Raw genomic sequence first — 20,771 nt, 5'->3', positions numbered from 1 at the left:
AGCAACACAGTATTGTCAGGTTTTTATTTTGTTTTTCTGTTTTTATTTGATTTTCTTTTGTTTGATATACCCTATGATACATTATTCTGCTTCGATAAAAATCATTCGGCAGTGCCTTCTAGAGTGGCTGCCCACAACCATCCAAACTCAGAGAATCGCAGGAATCTAGTCAGGTATGGAGGAGTGTGGAGGCAAGGACTGCTTCTGCACTTCCCCAGTCCTGAAAAAGACAGAGCCAGTTTCACCCACCTATGTTTGTCTTTTGCCCTGCTCTTGAGGAGGAAGTGCTGAAGGACCACTGGGACCCAGCTTATCCTGGAGGAATCACACACCTCCCTGCCCACCACCTCATGCCATTCATGGTTGTGACTTCAGAGCGGCAGCCAGGAAGGGAAGGCCTGCACCCGCTGCAAGAGCTGAGGAACTGTGTTTCCAAAGTCAGAGCTGGGACTCTGAGCTATCCTATGCCCATCTGGTGGCCAGAGGTTTGCACTCGTAAATACTTTGTATTGTATTCTATTCTTGACACCTGTTGTAAGTTGCCATAAAGATAATTTTATTAAAGGGCAAGTTATACATGTTTACAACAAACAGTACAGACTAGTGTCACTTCTCACCCCGTACAAGGACCTTACCTAAAGCATCTGCCTACCTATGTACAAACTGTTCACACTGTTGGTGTCACCACACTCACTCTATTGGTCCTCTGAATGGGAGCAACTAATGCTAGAAGGTGGAATTTCTGTTCCTTCCCCCAAAATCACACCTCAAGGGACTCTTAGTCACATGGAGCCTATACAAAAATGCCCAGCAAGTAGGATGGAGACTGTCTGAAATAGGGGCAAGTTCAAGCAAGCACGAGTCCATTACTGCTCCGTGCTCTAGCCCCCAATGTAGAGGACTGATGAATGAATAGTTACTGATATTATTTGTTCTGAATGATGAAGCAGTTTCCTTTTTTCAATAAAATATATTAAGCCTCCATCAACAGAAAAATGACTGTACTCATCTGGAATTGGGGCCCAAGAAATCCATGCAAATACTTTAAAATCTTTTAAATGTAACTTTTTCTGAGGCAGAGAAAGGCGTGTGTATGTGCAACTGTTGCTTGTCTTGGATGTCTCAGAAGCTTCTGATACCATAGACCATGATATTTTTCTGGTTTGTAAGTTGGGGGTACTGTTTTTATTTTGCTCCATTCCTATTTGGATGGCTGCTTCTAGAAGGTGACATTGGGAGATTAATCTTCTGCATACTATTTAACATATACATGAAATGGGTGGAGAAGCTTACCTGGAGATGTGGTTTTGGGTGACATCAATAGGTTGACAAAAGCTAGCTCTACCTCTTCATTAAATTCATCTGAAGCAGTAGATGTCCTGAATTTGTGCCCAAATGGGGTAATGGTCTGGATGAGGCCCAATAAACTGAAGCTCAATCCAGACAAAATTCAGGTTCTAGAAGCAGGTGGCTTGTCTGCCCAGTTGAGTGATGTTCAACATGTCTTTGAGAGGATTACATATTCCTCAAAAGATCATATGAACAACAATTCTGGGTGCTACTGTCTGCATCATGGTTACTTGAGGCCTAGGTAGCCTCAGTGAACAGGAGCACCTTTTTTCAGCTTTGGTTGATAAAAACTGTGACCCTGCCTGGACACAGCTGGATTACTGCAATGTGCTGTGCAAGGAGCTAACTTTGGATTCAAAAACTCAGTGCAATCATATGATACTGGTGTTGCTTTGCCATCTGCACTGTTGGTGTTGACCTTTAAAGCACTAGAAATTTTGGGAGCTTAATAGCTGGAGGAACATCTCCCACGTGTACCTGGTCATCTTCACAGGGCTTCATACCTGTGTGGTTGTAATATCTGAAGATTTAGTGTTTAATAAAACAAACAAAGCTGATGGAAGTTGTTAAGTCTGCCTTTATAGCTGCTGTTGTTGCCGTGTGCTGTTAAGTTGTCTCCAACCCAGTGAACAAAAGCAATCTAAGATGTCCTGTCCATAACAGCTCTGCTCTGCTCTGGGAAACTCAAGGCTGTGGATTTCTTTATGGAACTGACTCATCTTATACTCTGTCTTCCTTTTGTTCTTCTATATTCAACTTTCCCTAAAATCATTGTCTTTTCCATTTAATCTTTGTAATGTGAAGTACAACAGCTTCCATTTTGTCATTTTGCTTCCAGAGAAAGTTCTGGCTTGATGTGATCTAGGATTCACTTGTTCCTGTTGGTGCACATTATTCATAGAGCTCACCTCCAGCACCATGTTTTGAATGCATCAGTTTCCTCTGCCAGCTTTCTTCACTGTCCAGCTTTCACACATACGTAGTGATCAAGAATACAATAGTGTGGATGATTTTGGCCTCAGCCTCCCATGAAACATCCCAACATGTTCTGATCTTTTTTACCTTCCTTCATTACTGCCCTTCCAAGTCTCAGTTTGAAATGATGACTAAGCCAAGGTATACAAACCTGTTTCTTAATTGTTGATGTTAAAGTTTGGTAATTCTTCTCTAGTCATAATTTTGCTTTCTTAATTTCTGCTGAACTTTCTTTCACTTTCATCAGGAGTCATTTCAATGTATTGTTTTTTCTGCCAATAATATGCTATCATCTGCATATCTTAAATTATTGATGTATCTTTCACTTCTTCCTCCTCTGATCCTAATCTGGGTTTCCTTTCATACATTTTGCATACAGATTAAACAAGTGAGAAGATGCACCCATGTCTAACACCCTGGCTTACTGAAACCATCCCTTTTCCAGTAAAATGGTATTCTTGCACATACAGCAATAATATCATTTCGTAAAGTACAAAAATCTACAAAGATCGCTGGTAGGATCTAACTGAAACATTCACATGTATAGTGTAACAATTGCACTGCTATATAATGCAATATTGTGAGCTGTGAATTGTAGGAAACAACCAATCCCATCTTTCAACTACAGCACAATCTGAGCAGCACAAGAACCACATTTCTTACCCATAGCATGGGTAAGAAAGACTGAAAATTTACATGATGTACACAATTCTATCCATCACAGAAAGACCACCTGCCCCTTCTCTTGATCTCAGCAATTCTAAGGCTCTCTCTCCTGACATCCCATGTGAGATGACCTTGTTCCTCAGTTCAGCCCAGGTCTGATCAACTGTACATCCAAATCTTCTAAGAAGACACATGTTTCACCATGTTTCACCCTTCTGCTTCCATAGTCTATGGAAGAAACCTTTGCCCACTTTTTAAAACGCTATCAGGTATAAGTCCCTGAGAGAGCCTTCTGTTATGGAGTGGCATACAAATGTTGTAAGTAAATAAATGTGTTTGGAAATACATGCAGAAGTACATTGGCCACAATGTCTACACCACCTTTACTCTTATTTTTCTTTGATTGACTGAATGATTGCAGTATCCAATAACCCAAGTTCTCTGGGCAGAATACAATACATTAAAAACCTAGTTGCAGGTAATATACTATGCAATTAAATTAAAATATAGCAAGCAACTAATAATGGGCAAACTCAAGAGTGGAGTTCTTGCCTATGATTGCTAAACTTTGTGTAATGAAGACAAGAGAATGCTTAGTTAAGTACCATTTCTTTGGTACTTAACTAACAAAATCTTTCCAAAAACTAAAAATATTGTTGTATACATACATAGATTTCTGCACAATGATTGTTGCCATAATGTTTGGGTTCTTTGTTTCTTTGAATGTGTCAACCAGAGTCAGGTTTTTCATGGCTAATTCCCTGGCTAGTGGCACACTAGAGAAAAGGTTAACATAGTTCATCTGGAATGCATTATTAGTTTCTCATCCATTTAAAGGGCCACATTTCAAGTTGCTGGGCACCCTTAAATATTTCAACATTATATATCCATGCTATTTTGAATTTGTAACATAGCCAGGCACATTTTAATAGTACATTTTGCAGGTTTTTGATGCCATATAGTGCCTAATTGATATTTTTCATTCAATGCCACTAATTTTGCATCAATTGTAACATTCCTATATATTAAACAGTGTGGGATAGTTTTGTAGTTTGGTCCAAAATGATTCCAAATTCCATATTAGTATATTTTTTACAAAACAGTAGCTATGATGGGAAAAAACAGGGTTTTTTCCCCAGAATCTCTAGGAAGGTTCTAACTAGGGGTGAAGGGTATGAACTTTTAAAAATCCAGATTTGCAAACATTTTTTATAAACCGACAGGGTACTCTTGGCTCCTGATACTATTTGTGCTGATGTTAACAAAAATAATAATTTGTTTGTTATGAAAATAATAAAATTTTGAGTTTTTTCACTTTGTATGCACTTTATTCATATGAAATGAACAGAAGGCATCTTGGGCTAAGCATCTGTGGACATAATGAGTAACCAATAAAACAAAATTTTGTGAGATCACTTAATCTCCTATCATCCTAAATATGTGTTGCTTCAATCAACCCAGGCAGCAGGATTAAAATGCACAACACTGGGATTTTTTTCTGTAAATTAATGGAGGAGAGATTGAAACACAACTTGACAATTAATATGTCAATATGGTTGAGGACTGGTCAGGACACGGTTGTGGAAGTCCCACACAAAAGTTTTATGATTTGTTTTATTCAACACTCTAAGGGCATGTTTGACCTAACCTATCAGTGGAGGGTTAATTTGTTGTCCGTAAGTCTAGTCTGCCTAGCACTGTTTTGGCACAAGCTCCACTAAAACTAAAAAGGGTTAGATTGGGAGGCATGCCTGAAGAAAAGTGTAATGACTATAGATATTTAGATGATCTGAAGCTGGCTGTGCTCGCTTAATTCCAATTAAACTTAATGGGACATTTCCACTCCCTTAATGGTCATATTATATTATCTAAGTGTATTGTTAATATATGAGAAACATTTATCTTCATGGATCCTTTAAATCCTTCAACCTTCTAGAAGCCCTAGAAGAAAATATGATGCAGATAGCCACATTTGTGTACCCATAACCTAGGAAATACTGCAGATGTAATTATGTATCCATCATAAATCATAATCTTTATGATTTAGAGCAGTGTTGTTGAGCCTCCTTCAAGCTAAGGATCAGATTCAATTTTGGGGAGCCAGATATGGGCGGATGGGCAGGGCAGAAGGGAACAGGGCACAAATACCCAAATCCAGCAATATTTAGCTTAAACCATTTAGTGCCAGTAAAAAGGAGCTATGTCAAGCTTTAAGAACTAGAGGGAGGGATGTGCAAAGCCCTTTTAAACCCAACCATGGGGGAGGGGGATGCTTCCTTTTTTCTGTCCTAAATCTTCCACCAGTGGATGACTCTAGGTTGTAGTAGTGTGTGTGTGCGCGTGTGTGTGTGTGCGTGCGTGCGTGCGTGCACGAGAGAGAGAGAGAGAGAGAGAGAGAGAGAGAGAGAGAGAGAGAGAGAGAGAGATTTGTTATTTACTTAATTAACTATATTTTTAGCCCTCCTTTTAAATAAATTGCTCAAAGCATTCTGGATGAGCCTATTTCCTCCATGTTGTCCATGGAGCAATCTTGGGATCTATGTTACACTGAGAAATGGAGCTGGACTCAACTTTACCCAGTGAGTTTCATATCCTCCTTACTTGGCTTTTTCCAATAAAACCATCCATATTTCTGTAACCTTTCCTCATAAAGGAGTTTTACTGGTCATTTACTGGTCATTTGAGTGCTTTCTGTTTACACATTTTCTAGCTCCACAATGTCATTTTTGAGGTATTATGAGGTATTGAGGTAGCACAGTATTATGAGTGTGTTCATGCCTTACAGTTCTATACACAGGAGTGATACAATATTGGCACATTCATTTTCAGTTCCTTTCCTAATTATCCTTAAAATGAATTTTGACTTTTTCCTAATGGAGACTGCCTTGGCAGTCCTTTTTATTGAACTATCCATTAGAGTCACCATTATCTTGTGATTGCTTTCCTGGCCAGTTAGGATTTTTGGCCCCATTATGCATCACCTAGTCACATGGATCCATTTTATTGCCCGTTCACCAAGTTCAGGGAATGTTTTTAGAGTTTTTTGTAATCCCCTTTTTACTTTTACCACACTAAATAATTTTGTGACATCTGCAAATTCGACCGTCTCACTGTCACCCCCAATTCCAGATCATTTATGAACCAGTCCTAATATAGATACTTAGGGGTGCCTACTTCTTAATGTATCGTGTCTGCTAACACTGTTGGCATTGTAACAATGGTCTTAATCACAAGCATTATACATTTCTTCCTATTCTCTCCTTCCTGTTCTTTAACTAGTTATCAGTCCATAAGAAAACCCATTTTCTTCTCCCACAACTGCTAAATTTGTTCAGGAGCCTTTGCTGAAGGCTTTTAAAATTCGCATGCACAAGCTCATCATTCCCTTACCACTGCTCACCCCTACTCCATCAAACCAAATTTTACAGGTAATTATTATTTAAAGCATTTAAATGGAAAAGACTGCACTTTCTTTTTCCCAGGATGTCAGTAAGATTTGCCTTGCTGTTTTCTTTTTGATCTGCAGGAAGGAAACTGCACTTCCTGACACTAGACGGAGAGCAAGCACAGAAAGCACCCATCTAAAGTATATTCTATCACCTTCTGTAGCATCCTTTAGCTGTGAAAGCACAAAGAGTTGGACTGCCAGTTCTAAGCAGTTACCTCCAAGTCAAAACTGTGGCAATTATCTGTGGGGTGACTAAGTATGTAAATAAATATATTGGGAGGCAGTCATGCTCTTATCTCCAGCACAAGTCATAGGAAAGACAACCTAAGAGTGTAAACATCCTTTAAGGTATGAACTGCAGTTCACAATTTCTCTCTCACATGCAATTTCTTCTGGTTGTGACTGACAACTCATCTATGCAGTATCCTTTTATGCACCACTAGAAAGGAGGGCTTGCACCAACCAAAAGATGGACGAAACAAGAAGATTGCAAATGCTAATTTACACACATTTAATAGCAATTACTGTCATTTAACTAGAAATACAAAGCCCCTCACCACAGGGGGAAGCCTGTGGGCAGGCAGCCAGTGTGCCTGCTCAGACCACCTTCCAGCTACTCACCACTGCTGGGCAACTCCAAGGTTTCTGCTCTCCTTTCCAGTGTCTCTTCAGCTTTCAACAAAGCTCGGACTAGGGACAGCTGTTCAAACAGAGGACTCTCCTCTGAGAGCTTTCCCAACAGGGGAGTGCCCTCTCTAAAGCAGAATACCCATCAGCTTAGCTGTTCATCAAACATATAAGGAAAAGTACATTATTCGTTTTGCGGGCAACGTTTTCCAAGGGGTGCATTTTCCAAAAGGTGACAAATCTAAAAGGAAAACAAACAAACACTTCCCTGTGAAGCAAGAAAGCAGAAATACCACTCTTGACAAAAAAGGCAATCCTTACAGCTCTACTTAATTCAATGAATTGTGCATTGGAGATTTTTAGCGTATGTTGTAGCAAAACAATGGATTAAGATAGATGGATTATTATTTCCCTTGAATCAAAAGAAAATATATATGCACACATACGCATCCACAGCTGGTGGTACTGTTAAGATGGGATTCAGACCATTTTAAAGAAGGATTTTTGAAGAGGAATAAGTCTTTTGTCACATATGCTTTGCCTGTTTTTTTTTGTTTGTTTTTTGTTTTTTGTTTTGTTTTGTTTTTTTTTGTTTTGTTTTTTTAATCTTCTCCTCTGAGCCAGTCGGTGTACAGACAAAGAGCGGCAGAACAACTGCTGCACCTGTGCTTTGTCACAATGCGTAGCACAGAGGGGGCATTGCATTGAGATAAGAGTACAGGGCAGCCGTTCTGTGTTTGTAGCTGTGGCCACTGCTCAATGCGGCACCTGTGGTATCATGCGAAGCTGCTTGGTGGCCAAAAAGCAACCGGTGACACACGGGGATTAGCAAGAATGCGGGCAGACCATGAGAATGGCTCAACGACAAGCAAGCCTAAATAATTCTGCAAGTGCAGACGCTACAACAATGGCTCAGGCTGAGTGCTCAACAGTATAGTTCACATTTTAATGGCAGATTTCAGAGAACACAAGCAGAGAGATCTGGACTGGGTCAGAACATGAAGCTGTTTGAATTATAACACATTTTGAGCATTTCCATGGCAAAGGATGCACTCTTGTGTGTTTAGACAGAAAAAAGTCCTGCAGCTCCCAGAGTGTCCCATCCAGCACAGGAACTGTAGAACCCTTTTCCATCTAAGCACAGATAGAGATCCTCTTATGGTGCAATCCTATCAGTCATGCAGTGGAAGCATCTCCAAAGCATGGAGCAAAACTGCACTACAGAAGTATATTTACTTAAAGCTCTCTCTATTCAAAGATCTGTCCCATCCGAGTCTTAGAGGGTAATGAGTCGTAATGTACAAATATATGTTTCTACTAGCTTTAGAAGCCAGGATTATTGTTCGCTAGTTTGGGTGCCCATGGGCCCTCACAAGGGGGGCGGACAGGGGGTCTTGGCCAGCAAAGTCCCCCAGCAGCGCTGCTGGATGGCTGCCTGTTTCCACTCTTGTGCTGCCCGCTCCTCTTGCAGCTATTTTCCAGAAGCGGGAAAGAGGGGGGTTGCAGTTCTTGCCACACTTCACCATCTTACTTGCCCTCCTGTGCTGTCTCTCTGGTCCCAATGGAATAGAAATGGCAGCACTGTTAATTCTCTATTTTCCTCCCATATTGCACTGAGTTGTATATTAAGGCTGATATTTCTGTCTCTGTATCTTTGTATTTCGTGAATATCAGCTTTGTTGGTTCTCAGCTCCCTGAAGCATTGCTGAACTGTCTATACGTCTGCCTACAACAGCAATCTTAGAGGGCATTTCTAGTTATCCACTCATGTTTACTTGCCTGGATGATGAGTGTCAAAGTTGCTAACACCAACAGTGAAGAAGTAGCTTGCCTGAGGTTGTAATTATGCCAGCCTTCCCCACGCTGGTGCTGGCAAGGGGAGGCTGGGAGTTGTAGGCCAACACATTTAGGGGGAGCAAAGCTCTGAAAAGGTAAATTATACAGGGTGCCCCCCCAGTCCCCAATTTAGCCTATCCATTTTTCTTTGTAAAGTGTCCCAAACAAGTACTTGATTTGCATCTTAAAAAGAAGCTTTATTGTAAGTTAATTAAATATTGATCACCGAAAAAGCACTTATCGAGATTTAGAATGTATATAAGAGATAAGCAAAGTCAGTAAGTCAAATTATTTCAACAATACATGTATAATTACCAGCTTACTGTATGAATGGTTCCCCACATTTGCTTGTTTAGGCATTTAATTGGTGTAATGTAATCTTATTGGAAGTGTTTTGAACTTGCTTCAGTCCATGAGAAAATGCATAGAGATAATATTATCTCACTGTACCATCATTGTAAAGATATTCATTGCACCTTTTTCTGATACACGTGGTTCTTCTTTGGGCCTCTGAGCTATGAACACAGGACTGCAGATGTTAGAAGGGATCTTGAGGATGATCCAGACCCACACCAACCTCCCAATGCAGGATCTGCAATTTTGGATGCAAATGTAGCATCCCTGAAAGATGCCAGCCCAGCTTCTGCTTAAATAGCTCCACTGAAATAGCTATCCGCAGTGAAGTAAATGGGATTCCTTCCAATGATTTCAGCCACCTCCTAAACAAGAGTCTCCTGCTTCCGTTCACAGCAAAGGTCTTCTTACTTCCTGCTATTAGATACTCAGGACAGTAAATAATAATAATAATAATAATAATAATAATAATAATAATAATAATAATAATGGTGCAAGAACTAGGCCCACTTGTAGCTGTGGTCTTCAGCTCTGATGTCACCCTGCTTAACTGCTACCATTTATTTAGGAATAGGTGTATAACACATTTCAATCAAAAGGTGCCAAAGTGGTTGACGTGATAAAATGTGGTTTCCAAGTAGATCACGGGTAGATCTTCTACACTCATTTCATTCCGCTCAGGTTCTGCCAGTCTTGGAGGGCAACCCCTCCTTGGCCACACTTACCCCACCCCCAACCATGTTTGGAAGGACACCAGATAATGCCTGATCAAAAGGACAAGGCTGCTTAGGCCATCCACTGCTTATGCCAGGTTGGCTCCACTCAGCTGACCTGATGGCATACGGAATCCTCACAGGAGGGAGCTTAATGAGCGTGCCACCCTATCTCATCAGTGACACAAGCGGCTTCTGCTTCTTTGGCCTTGGAGGAAAGCACCTGTTCCCAAAGGCACCAGTCTCAGGTTGGATCTTGGAGTAGAGCAGGTAACTGTATGGGCCTGGAAGCCAGGACTGAGCCTTTCCTTTAGTTAACTGACTTGATGGCGGTTGCCACAGGATAGGTTGGGTCTAGATTTATGCTGGCTGATGGAAGTGAACTTCCCTGACCCCTCCATGGCAGCCTCTCCAGGTGCCTGCAAAGGCTACACAGGGAGTCAGGAGACCCTGTTGCATGGGTTTAGCTGTGAGGTGTGGGGAAAGTTCCCTCATAACCGAGCAGCAAAACATAAGAACACAAGAAGACATGCTGGATCAAACCCAGATCCATCTAGTCCAGCACACAGTAGCAAACCAGCTGTCCTCAGGATTGTTCAAGCAGGACAGTTGCAGGCCTTCCTCTTGGCCAAGTTCTTCAGCAATTGGTGTATGCAGGCAGGCCACCTCTGGTAAAGGGGGTAGCACATATCCAGCAAGGCTAGTAGCCCACTGATAGCCTCCTGTCCCCTTGAATCTTCCATTTCTTTTAAAGCAATCCAGCCTGGTGGCCAACACCACTTCCCATGAAAGCAAATCCCACGGCTTAACTATACGCTGTGTAAAGAAGTACTTTTTATCTCTCCTAAACCTCCCACCAATCAACTTCATGGGATAACTCCAAGTTCTAGCATTATAGGAGAGTGAGAAAAAATGTCTGTTTATTTATTTATTTAGAACATGTTTATCTCATCCTTTATCAAAAATTTCTCAGGATGGCTTACAAAGGTTAAAATAGTAATATAATAATGCAATAAAACAATAATTAAAGCATTAGTAATAAACACAGCATGAAACAACCACTTTCAAAAAACGGCTTGGGACCTGGTTATCTAAAGGAGCGCTTGCGTCCATATATGCCCTCTTGCCCCTTGAGATCAGTGGCAGAGGCCCTTTTCTGGGAACCCTCCGTGAAAGATATTAGGAGGGTGAGTACCCAGAGGAGGGCCTTCTCTGCGGTGGCACCCCACCTGTGGAATGCGCTCCACAGAGAGGTCCACCTGGCACCATTGTTATTTGTTTTTCGATGCCAGGCCAAGACCTTTTTATTTAAATGTTATTTTAATTGTTAATTGTATTTATTGATTTTATATCTGTGCTGAGATGTCTCCGGATTTTTTAGGTATATGATTGTTTATTTGTTGTGTAAGCTGCCCCGAGGCTTTTTGCAAATGGGGCAGCATAAAAATGTTCTAAATAAATAAATAATAAAGAAAGAAAGAAAAGGAGGAAAGGAAGAAAAAAAGGCAGAAAAGAAAGAAAACACGACTGTGAAGAAAATGCGACTTTCTTCATACCGTGCATTATTTTAAATACCTCTATCATGTCTACCCAGCTTTTTTCTAAACTGAATAGCCCCATTTGTTTCAGCCAATTGTCACAGGTGAGTTGTTCTAACCCCTGATTGTTTTTGTTGTCATTCTCTGTACTTTTTCCAACTTAATCATGTCTTTTTTTTCAGGTAAGGAAACCAGAACTGAACACAGTATTCTAAGTGGTCACACCAAAGGTTTGTATAAGGGAGGGAAGTCTTGGCAGTTCTATTTCCTATTACATTCCTACTTCTCTCTAGCATGGCATTTGCCTTTTTCACAGCAGCTGCACATTGGGATGATATTTTCATCAGGCTTTCCACTTCTCCCCAAAGGTCCCTTTCTTGCTCAGTCACTGCTATCTCAGATCCTATCAGTGTATACTTGAAGTTGGGACCTTTTGCTCCAGCATGCATTATTTTCTTACATTAAACTGCAATTAACATTTTGATGCCCCTTCTCCCAGCTTGGAGAGATTCTTTTGGAGCTCCTTACAATCCCTTTTGGTTTTAACAACCCTAAAAAATCTAGTGTCATCTGCAAACTTGGCCCTTCGCTACCCGCTCCTAATTCTAGAACAATTATGAATAGGTTGAAAAGCGCTAGGCCTAATACAAAACCTGTGGGTCTCCACTGGTGACATTTCTTTATTGTGAGAAATTGCCATTTATTCCCACCTGCTGTCTTATGTTCTTTAAACAGTTAGTGATCCATAAAGACCCCCCACCCCTTTTATTCCATGACTGCTTCGTTTGCGCAGGAGCCTTTGGTAAGGGACCTTGTCAAAGACTTTCCGTGTGTGGAGTCCTTCCTTTCACAGAAAGAAGATGCTAGCTCCGGTCAAAAGTTACACATTGGAATGTGCCTGCAGCTGTTGCATTGGTAGTTTCTCTAAAATTGTGCCACATTGTATGCAAGTGTTCAAGCACAATAGTACAAAAAATTCCCTGTAACAATTATTCCCTGCCAAAAAGTAACTGATTTCATTAACACAAGAAACACACTACACTTCCAAAAAATCACAAACCCCAAAAGTAGGCCAAGCTAATATTATTAAAATCTAAGCACATTGGACCCTAATTTTGGACACAACAGCAACAAAGAATGCATAGATAGTAAGGAATTATGGCACTCAGAAAGACGGCCTACTTTTAACAAATTAGGAGCCAACAAGTCTACTTTCACTTTTACATATAGGGCCTGAAAGGATACAGCTGTTTCTTACATCTCCAGTACTGGCCAAAGGGGACACTTTTCTCCACAATTGGCTATTTGATGCTGTTCCCACCTGCTACAATAACATGTTTCTTTTTGCTCAAGTGAAATGAGATTTTTGGCATAACTACTAAGAATTCTCTGTTAATACCATAACTTTATATTTCTCTTGAACTGAGATATTATATTAATATTTGGTGCATATTTGCATTAGATGACACAACATTTTATGCTCAAATACTAGTTTGGTAGCACCCACATAGCCATTTTTAAGATGGGAGAAGAAAGATGCGAAGTACACTGTAATATGGAATCTGTGTGATTATTCTAAATATAATCCATGGTACCATGGATTCCACCAATCCAGGTGAGGCAGTCGCTGTGCTGAACCGGTGCCTGGCCGAGGTAATGGGCTGGATGAGGGCCAATAAACTGAAGCTCAATGCAGACAACACGGAGGTCCTATTGGTGGGTGGTTCGGGCCTCGGGATGGGGGACTTGGGCCTTGTCCTAAATGGGGTTGCACTCCCTCTGAGGGGCAGGGTTCATAGCTTAGGAGTGCTCCTCAACCCTAAGCTGTCTTTAGAAGCTGAGGTGACGGCGGTGGCGAGGAGCGTTTTCCTTCAGCTTCGGCTGATCCATCAGCTGTGGCCCTTCCTGGAGAACGACTGCCTGGCGACAGTGACACACGTGTTGGTAACTTCCCGATTAGATTTCTGTAATGCGCTCTATGTGGGGCTACCCTTGAAGACAGTCCTGATACTTCAGTTGGTGCAGAATAGAGCTGCCAGGTTGCTGATGGGGACTGGGCGTTGTTCTCATATAACCCCAGTTCTCCATCAGCTCCACTGGCTCCCGATTGAAGTCCGGGCCCAGTTCAAGGTGTTGGTTATGACCTATAAAACCCTCAACGGCTTGGGTTCTGGGTATCTAAAGGAATGCTTGCGTCCATATATGCCCTCCCGCCCCTTGAGATCAGCAACAGATGCCCTTCTCTGGGAAAACTTTGTGAATGATATTAGGAGGGTGAGTACCCGGAGGAGGACTTTCTCTGCGGTGGCGCCCCATCTATGGAATGTGCTCCCCAGAGAGGTCCGCCTGGTGCCGTCGTTATTTGTTTTTCGGCGCCAGACTAAGACCTTTTTATTTAAAACTTATTTTAATTGTTAATTTATTGGTATTTATAGAATTTTAAATCTTTTAAGCTGAGATGCACTGGGTTTTAATATTTTTATTGTATAATTTGTTATATTTGTATATTTTGTTCTTGTTGTGAGCCGCCCCGAGGCTTTGTTGCAATGGGGGCGGCATAAAAATGTTTTAAATAAATAAATATCCAGTGGCTGATACAATAAATTTTGGTATTGGTTCTCAGTGGCACAACAATCAGAGGAATTCCATAAATGCACCTCTGAGTAAGTCTCCCCATTTTTTAAAAAATCCAGTCATTTTATTGCATATTGTATAATTGTGTGTTTTATTGAAATGATTTTATATCTATACACTACTTTGTTTAGAAGTTCGGTAAAAATTTGAGGAGAAAATGAGATAGCTGCTTTTCATGTCTTTCATGCAACTTTAATTCTCTCCACATTAACTCCAGCATCACATGAGCAGACTTCAACTCATGCAATGGAATCACTGTCCTCTTATGCCCCCTAGACCCCAGTATCCCTAAAATTTCAAAAATACCCCAAACCTCCAGAGCAGATTTGGGGGCACGTGGAGGACTGCAAGAGGGGGAACCATTTCCACCATCACTTACTACTAGTAAAAGAAAATTTTTGGATTCAAACCTATATCCCTCTGTGTGTCTCTATTATCATTATTTGGGAAACTGGTAATATTTCTTTGACAGGCCTTCAGTATAATTGGCCCACTAACATTCTATGAGATGGAATTCTGAGTAGCTGGTAACTAGACTAGGTTTCTAGGAAACAAACTTATACCGAATAGATCGTTGGTCCAGCCAACTCGATATTGTCTCTAGAGCATTACGTAACATCTGATTTTACTTTATTTTGGTAATCTCTACATATTTTCCCCTTTCTCTGGGTTCTAATATGGAAAAAGGCAGGCACTAATGTATGGTTGTGCAGAATCTCAGAGGATAATAATTTGCTTCTGCTTGCTTGTAGGTAGGAATAAATTATCTTCAAAAGCCTTTGAAAGCACAAGGTAATAAGGCAATATATATATATATAAGAAGAAAAAGGGAACTAAGTGAAGATCGTTAATGAGTTTTCTCAAAACAAGCCCTTTGATGTTACATTTTAAATATGTAGTTGGGTGCTTTTATTAATTCCTTTCCAATTCATATATAAAATTAATTATTATTTAAGGCAAAAGGCCATACTTCTGTGTGTTTCCTTTAACTAGTACAAACTTAGCATTTGGGTAAGGAGCATCCGTGATCAGAATATAGCCAATGTCAATGTTCCTTGACAAAACCAGGTGGTTTGTTTGTGCTTCATTTTGGTTTTGACTGAAATGCAGCTCTATTTTTTGTTGGTTCAGCTATCTCCCTTCTGTTACAGATCTTCTAAATTGTCACGAATATTTGTCCCACTGTCCTATGCCATCTCCCCAGTTGACCCCTGAAGCCACCCCACAAATCCCATTCAGCCCCAGACACAGACACAATTCCCAAATGGTTGATTCTAGTGAAGGTATCCAGCTCTGCATTTTGGAACTTTAAGAGTTGTAGGATGATGAGGTTGCTAGAAAATTAATATTGCAACAGTTGGTGCAGATTTTAGGATTCCAAAACCTTAGGGACCACCATAAAGATATATATAGTCCTAGTATACCTGAAACTGCAAAAAGAGAAGTATTTGATATATAATGAGGAGACTCATTGGGCCTGGGAGTCAGGAGCATCAAAGCAGCATCTTCCAGTCCCAAGGTCTCTCTATGCAAGTGATGAGATCAAGTGAGGATTTACTCAGAAGTAAATCACACTTTGTTTAATTGGAATCACTCTCTAGTAATGGCTTAAGTTGGCAGCCTAAGTAATTCTCCCTTGCCAGCATGCCATGTTCAGTTTGTAATTGCTTCCAAACATTTAAGGTGACATCCAGCTCATTGTGGGTTCCAGACAATAAGTCCTCCTCATCTGGAGTTGGGCATGAAAAACCAAGAAAAGTGCAGGTGCATGGAGGATAAGCTTTAAGCAAGCAGAGTTTGGGTCATTGTACAGTTCTGTCCTGAAAGCAAGCAGGAGGTTAATTAACATTTCTCTAACAATGAAATTATACTAATTAATTTTAGTTATGTACATATATTTGCATTTGCAAATTTGCTCAATCTTTGTCCTATGGGCCTGAGCCCCAGATCTTTTAGTTACTTAGTACTACTGCTGGCAGAAACTGAAACTTGAAAAGGTTAACTATTTATAGTTGTATGCTCAAAGCATTTTATTTTAAATGTTTTATGGTCTATAAAAAGGCAAAGAAACACATTCTTTGTGTATTGTGCACAGCAAAAACCAGATAGCAAACAAAACCCCCCAAAACCTCTTTTAATAGTGATCAACCTCAGCAAATTTAAGGGTCTACCACCCTCAATGACAAAATTGTCATCCTTGACAATTGATCAAGAAGTTTCAAGAAGAATGTAAGGCAAAATATTTTGTAACCCAATTATGATGTTGGAGCTCAGCTCATGCTTGTTTTCGCTGACCTTTAGGGCCAAACAGCCCTTACCTGAGATTATACTTGAGAAAATTGTGTTGTTTATAGGCTGCTACTGATGCATGAGTATATTAAATGTTAGACATTCTGTATTAAAAGTTTGTTCTGGATGACTGTCACACTGTTCCTATATGAATGTACAGCATAAAATGGAGGACAGCTTATATTGTACAAAAGCCTCTCTATAAAAAAATGTTTTAATTAATTCACCCTTGACTGAACAAAACACACTGTATGGTAATTCAGATGATGCAAGACAGACAGCCAATAATTCTTAGCAGTGCTCTGAAAGACTTTTCCTCAAATGTCATTCTCAAATATTACAGCCCAACTTCATTTTGCCCAGTCACTTTTATTAATGTATAGCCAACTCTTAAAGTTTAACTTCATTAGTTTTGTTCATTAAGAGCAACAATTGCCAGCCTGTGTAACAAAGGCAGCTTTATGGAGAAATTTTGCACAACAAAGAACTGAGGTTCCATTTGCCATTTCATGCCAATGAAGCAAGAGGAATTTTAGCGGTTCATGTAAGGGTTTGATTCTAAGGAAAATGACTAAACAGCCAACCATATTTATGTGTGCAAAGTAAAAGCAATATTTTCTCTCATTTATAACCATAGGCAAGCCAAACTCTTAAGTAACTCCATAACAGGCATATTTTTAATGGATTTTAGAAGGGTGCTGTTTTGTACTATTTGTAAAAGAAAAAATATCATTTTAATTTTTCCCAGAAATATATGTACAACCTGCCAAAAGATGATTGATGCTGATCAGCTGTTTGGGGAAGTTGGAACCTCAAATCTCTCAATCTCCTTGGCATGGTGGGAGGGGGGAATTTAATTATATTTAGATTTCCACTGTTGCCAAAAGCCAACTGGCACTGCCAATCTCTATTATGAATCCACACAAGTATATTTTCTAAGCAATGGGTGAGTTGTCCACATCAGTTTCTGGATGTTGATTGCCTGCTAAACAAACTACCCCTGGTCAAAGAAAGAAAACTCAGGTACTTACACCTGATTCATGATTCTTAATTAGCTGAAGCATAACTATCTAACATCTGATTTTCTGCTATTATATTTTTCTCATTTAGTATGCATGCAGTATGGCCAGAATTTCCAGTACCACCATTTTGTCAGGGCTACAGACTTTCAAGCACTTCAAGGATTGGCATCAGATCTGCAGGTACTTGGATTTGGGCCCGCAACCACTGGAGCCACAGGAGGTTCAGTCAAAGGCTTCTCAGTCCTGTCCTATCTTGCTACAGTAACCTGCATTTTTGTGGTGGCTGTTTTCTGTTCTTGGTCTAGCATCTCTCTCTAGTTCTGCAATATCTTCAGTTGTGTCTTGACTCTTGCCTGCTTATGTTTCTGCCTGTTTCTCTGACCTTAATACATCTTGTCAGGTTCTCCATCCACCTCCATCACCCCAGGGTCTGGTCTTCCTGCAGAGAATGCTTGCCTCTTAGGCCTGGAGCTGACAGTCAAAGGCAAGCAAAAACTGGGGAAGGAAGGTCTCAAGGCACTTGCAATGCTTGATTGCTTTTGCAGCTCTAACCATGACAACCACTTGGAGTGGAAAGTCTGTACTCTGCAAGAGGAACCGCTGGGTAGCAGAGTCCTCTGTACTTCCCCTTGACCCCTGGCTTTAGGAGGCAAGTCCAGGTCTTTAAGCTTACCACCCCCATCAGTCTAGTAGTAACAGGGAGGGTTAGGTTGGCTGAACATGAAAAAAAGTTTAAAAAGAAACTATCCAACAAAAAAGAGAATCAAAGAGGGCACTGGTTTGTACAAATGTCTGTAAAACTGATTTGTACAAATGTTCACACCTAGCAATAATGCATAATGCTAAGTTAGAAATAGTTACTACAACTTAAAAAGACATGCATCTATTGATCCCCACAGTGTGGCCACTGTTCCATCTGTTGCACGGGTGCTTGCAATTGTTGAAGTACCTCAAGGACTCTGCCCTTCCTTCAGTAAACCTGGCTTGGACTGGGCAGCCCTCCACACAGCGGACACCTTCAAATGGGGGCTCTGCTCTGTCAGGTAGGAAAATGTTGCCACCCTAGATGGTGGTCTGGTAATCTCAGCCCATGCTGAACCTTTTCATCTTATCGCCTTCAAGGCGCAGGCTTCGGCCTGCTTTCCATGACCAGCAGGAATTTCTCCTGGCAACACAAAGCTGCCATTCGACATCCAGGCCTTTGTGACCTTTGTGAATGTTCCCTGTCAGCAGAGAAAGCCAACTGTTGGACTGGGATCATGATAGCTTTGAGAAGCAGCCCTGTTTATCTTCGAGCTAATGCAATCCGGGAATGACTTGCCCATTTCTAGTCTCTGCATTATTCATGGTTAGAAGAGAAAAGGAGTTTAATGAGGAAGAATTGTTTTTTCTGCTGTACTAATGGTGGGAAAGCTTAGACGCTCTTCCAGTGGGCAACAGTGCCTTCCTTTTTGAATGACTAAGGACAAATGGGTACAGCTTCAGAACACTAGTAACAATTTGACATCAATTTAAATGACTAACTGCTTAGTCCTCTGTGTCAGCAGCTATAGCAAGTGGCAGCAGCAGGATAAGGTTCTTCTGCCACACAAGTCAACACAACAGAAAAGCTACTCTGAGCTTTTGCTATCAGACAATAGCCATTTTTCACAGTTGTGGTTTTTCCAAGGTCATCCATTGGGTAAGTCATAAACAGAACACAGTGAGTTTCTGTTAGCTTCCTTTAACTCTCCAAAATGTGTTTTGTCTCCTTTCTATCTCACCTTGCTAAAAGAAATTATATTTTTCCCTTTATAGCAATAAATCATGAAGCCCAAATATAAGCAGCCCATGAGAGAGGAATCTGTCATTGTGACTTCCATTTCCATTTATACAAGTGTCAGGCCAGAAACTAGAGCTAAGATGGAAAAAAAAAAAAAAAAGAGTTGAGCTGATTTCATAATGATTTTGCAGACTTCCAAAAAGTGGCCCCCATTTTTCAGTGATTTGGAGAAGTACATATATGCTGATAAGTGGGAAAATGTATCAACTATTCTTCCAATCCTCTCTGTCTTCTCTTGGTGAGAGAAACGCTTTACGTGCACCATTAAAAATGCCACTGCAGCCTTGTTGTTCTGCACAGAGGATTACTGAGGCTTCCTGAGCATACGCCAATCCCATTTGTTTATTGGTTCATAAGTCTTGATTTCGGTATTTTAGCCAGTCTTCTTAATTTCTTTTGGGGATCTGTTCTTGATAGCTCCCTTGCACATGTGCCATGGAAAGGCAGGATTAAGTAGGTAGAATTAAGAAATGATGTTTTGAATGTTGATGAACAGTGGCATACTGTTAAAGCAGAGGGGTGCTTTATTGGGCCACAGATGATGCAGTGAAAGGATACAAAAAGGGGAAAAAAACCCAGAAAATCCTCAAGGAACTTGGGAGGGACATATTCTCTGTGTGCGGGATCTGCTGTACTTGGCACACTTGAAAGAAGAATACATTTTCAATCGGTGTTTCATATGACAAAAGCAGCTGTCAGCAGGCTATTCTGGACTATTAACCAGCAATCTGCCTAACAAAAGAATATAGATAATAGATGGCCATCAGCATAACAATACTCTCAGGAAAGAAAAAAAATGGATGAGTATATGAACTCAAATGCATCTTGTCAGCAGGAATGCCATCACTGGAAAAAGGACAATCATCTGCAGCGTTTGCTTCCGTTCTGCATGCAGGACCAGGCAGGGAGAAATGGCAGGTCCCATAGGGATATTCAGTGGAGGAAAAATTCTAAAACGTTCTAGAATTCTAAATTCTAAACTGTCTGGGTAGAACACATGACTCAGCCACCCTATTACTTGTATTTTGTGTTCCTTCCTGTTCATTAACCATTTTCATATAATCATGAAGTAGTCTCATTTATATAAGGGATTAAACATGCTTGTCACCATTTTAATGCTATTGTGGCCTTTAAATCCTAAAAGAAATCTGGATGGTGAAATAATAATATAAAATTGTAACTTCATTCTTTCAATCCATTTATGAATAAATGCTTTTATCCATATAATTTATATGTTAATAAGACACACACACACACATTTCTGATATGGGATGACTGATGATAGATCAAGAACACAAGTAACTTTAAAATACAAGTAATTACCTACTGAAAAAGAGGATAACAGCAGTCTTGAGAATAAAATTATATGCATAGTCTAGTGATTTGCATAAATATTTTCAGATCCTTCAACAAAACTAAACATGCAGGCTTAAGGAAACTTTTTTCATCACAAGACTATTAAGATAATGAGTGCCTGTAGATTTATGACTGGGATGT

This window comes from Varanus komodoensis, unplaced genomic scaffold (assembly GCF_004798865.1).
Source record: "Varanus komodoensis strain SLA01 unplaced genomic scaffold, ASM479886v1 scaffold5, whole genome shotgun sequence".
Classification (NCBI taxonomy): Eukaryota; Metazoa; Chordata; class Lepidosauria; order Squamata; family Varanidae; genus Varanus; species Varanus komodoensis.
Note: the sequence above shows the minus strand (reverse complement) of the source record.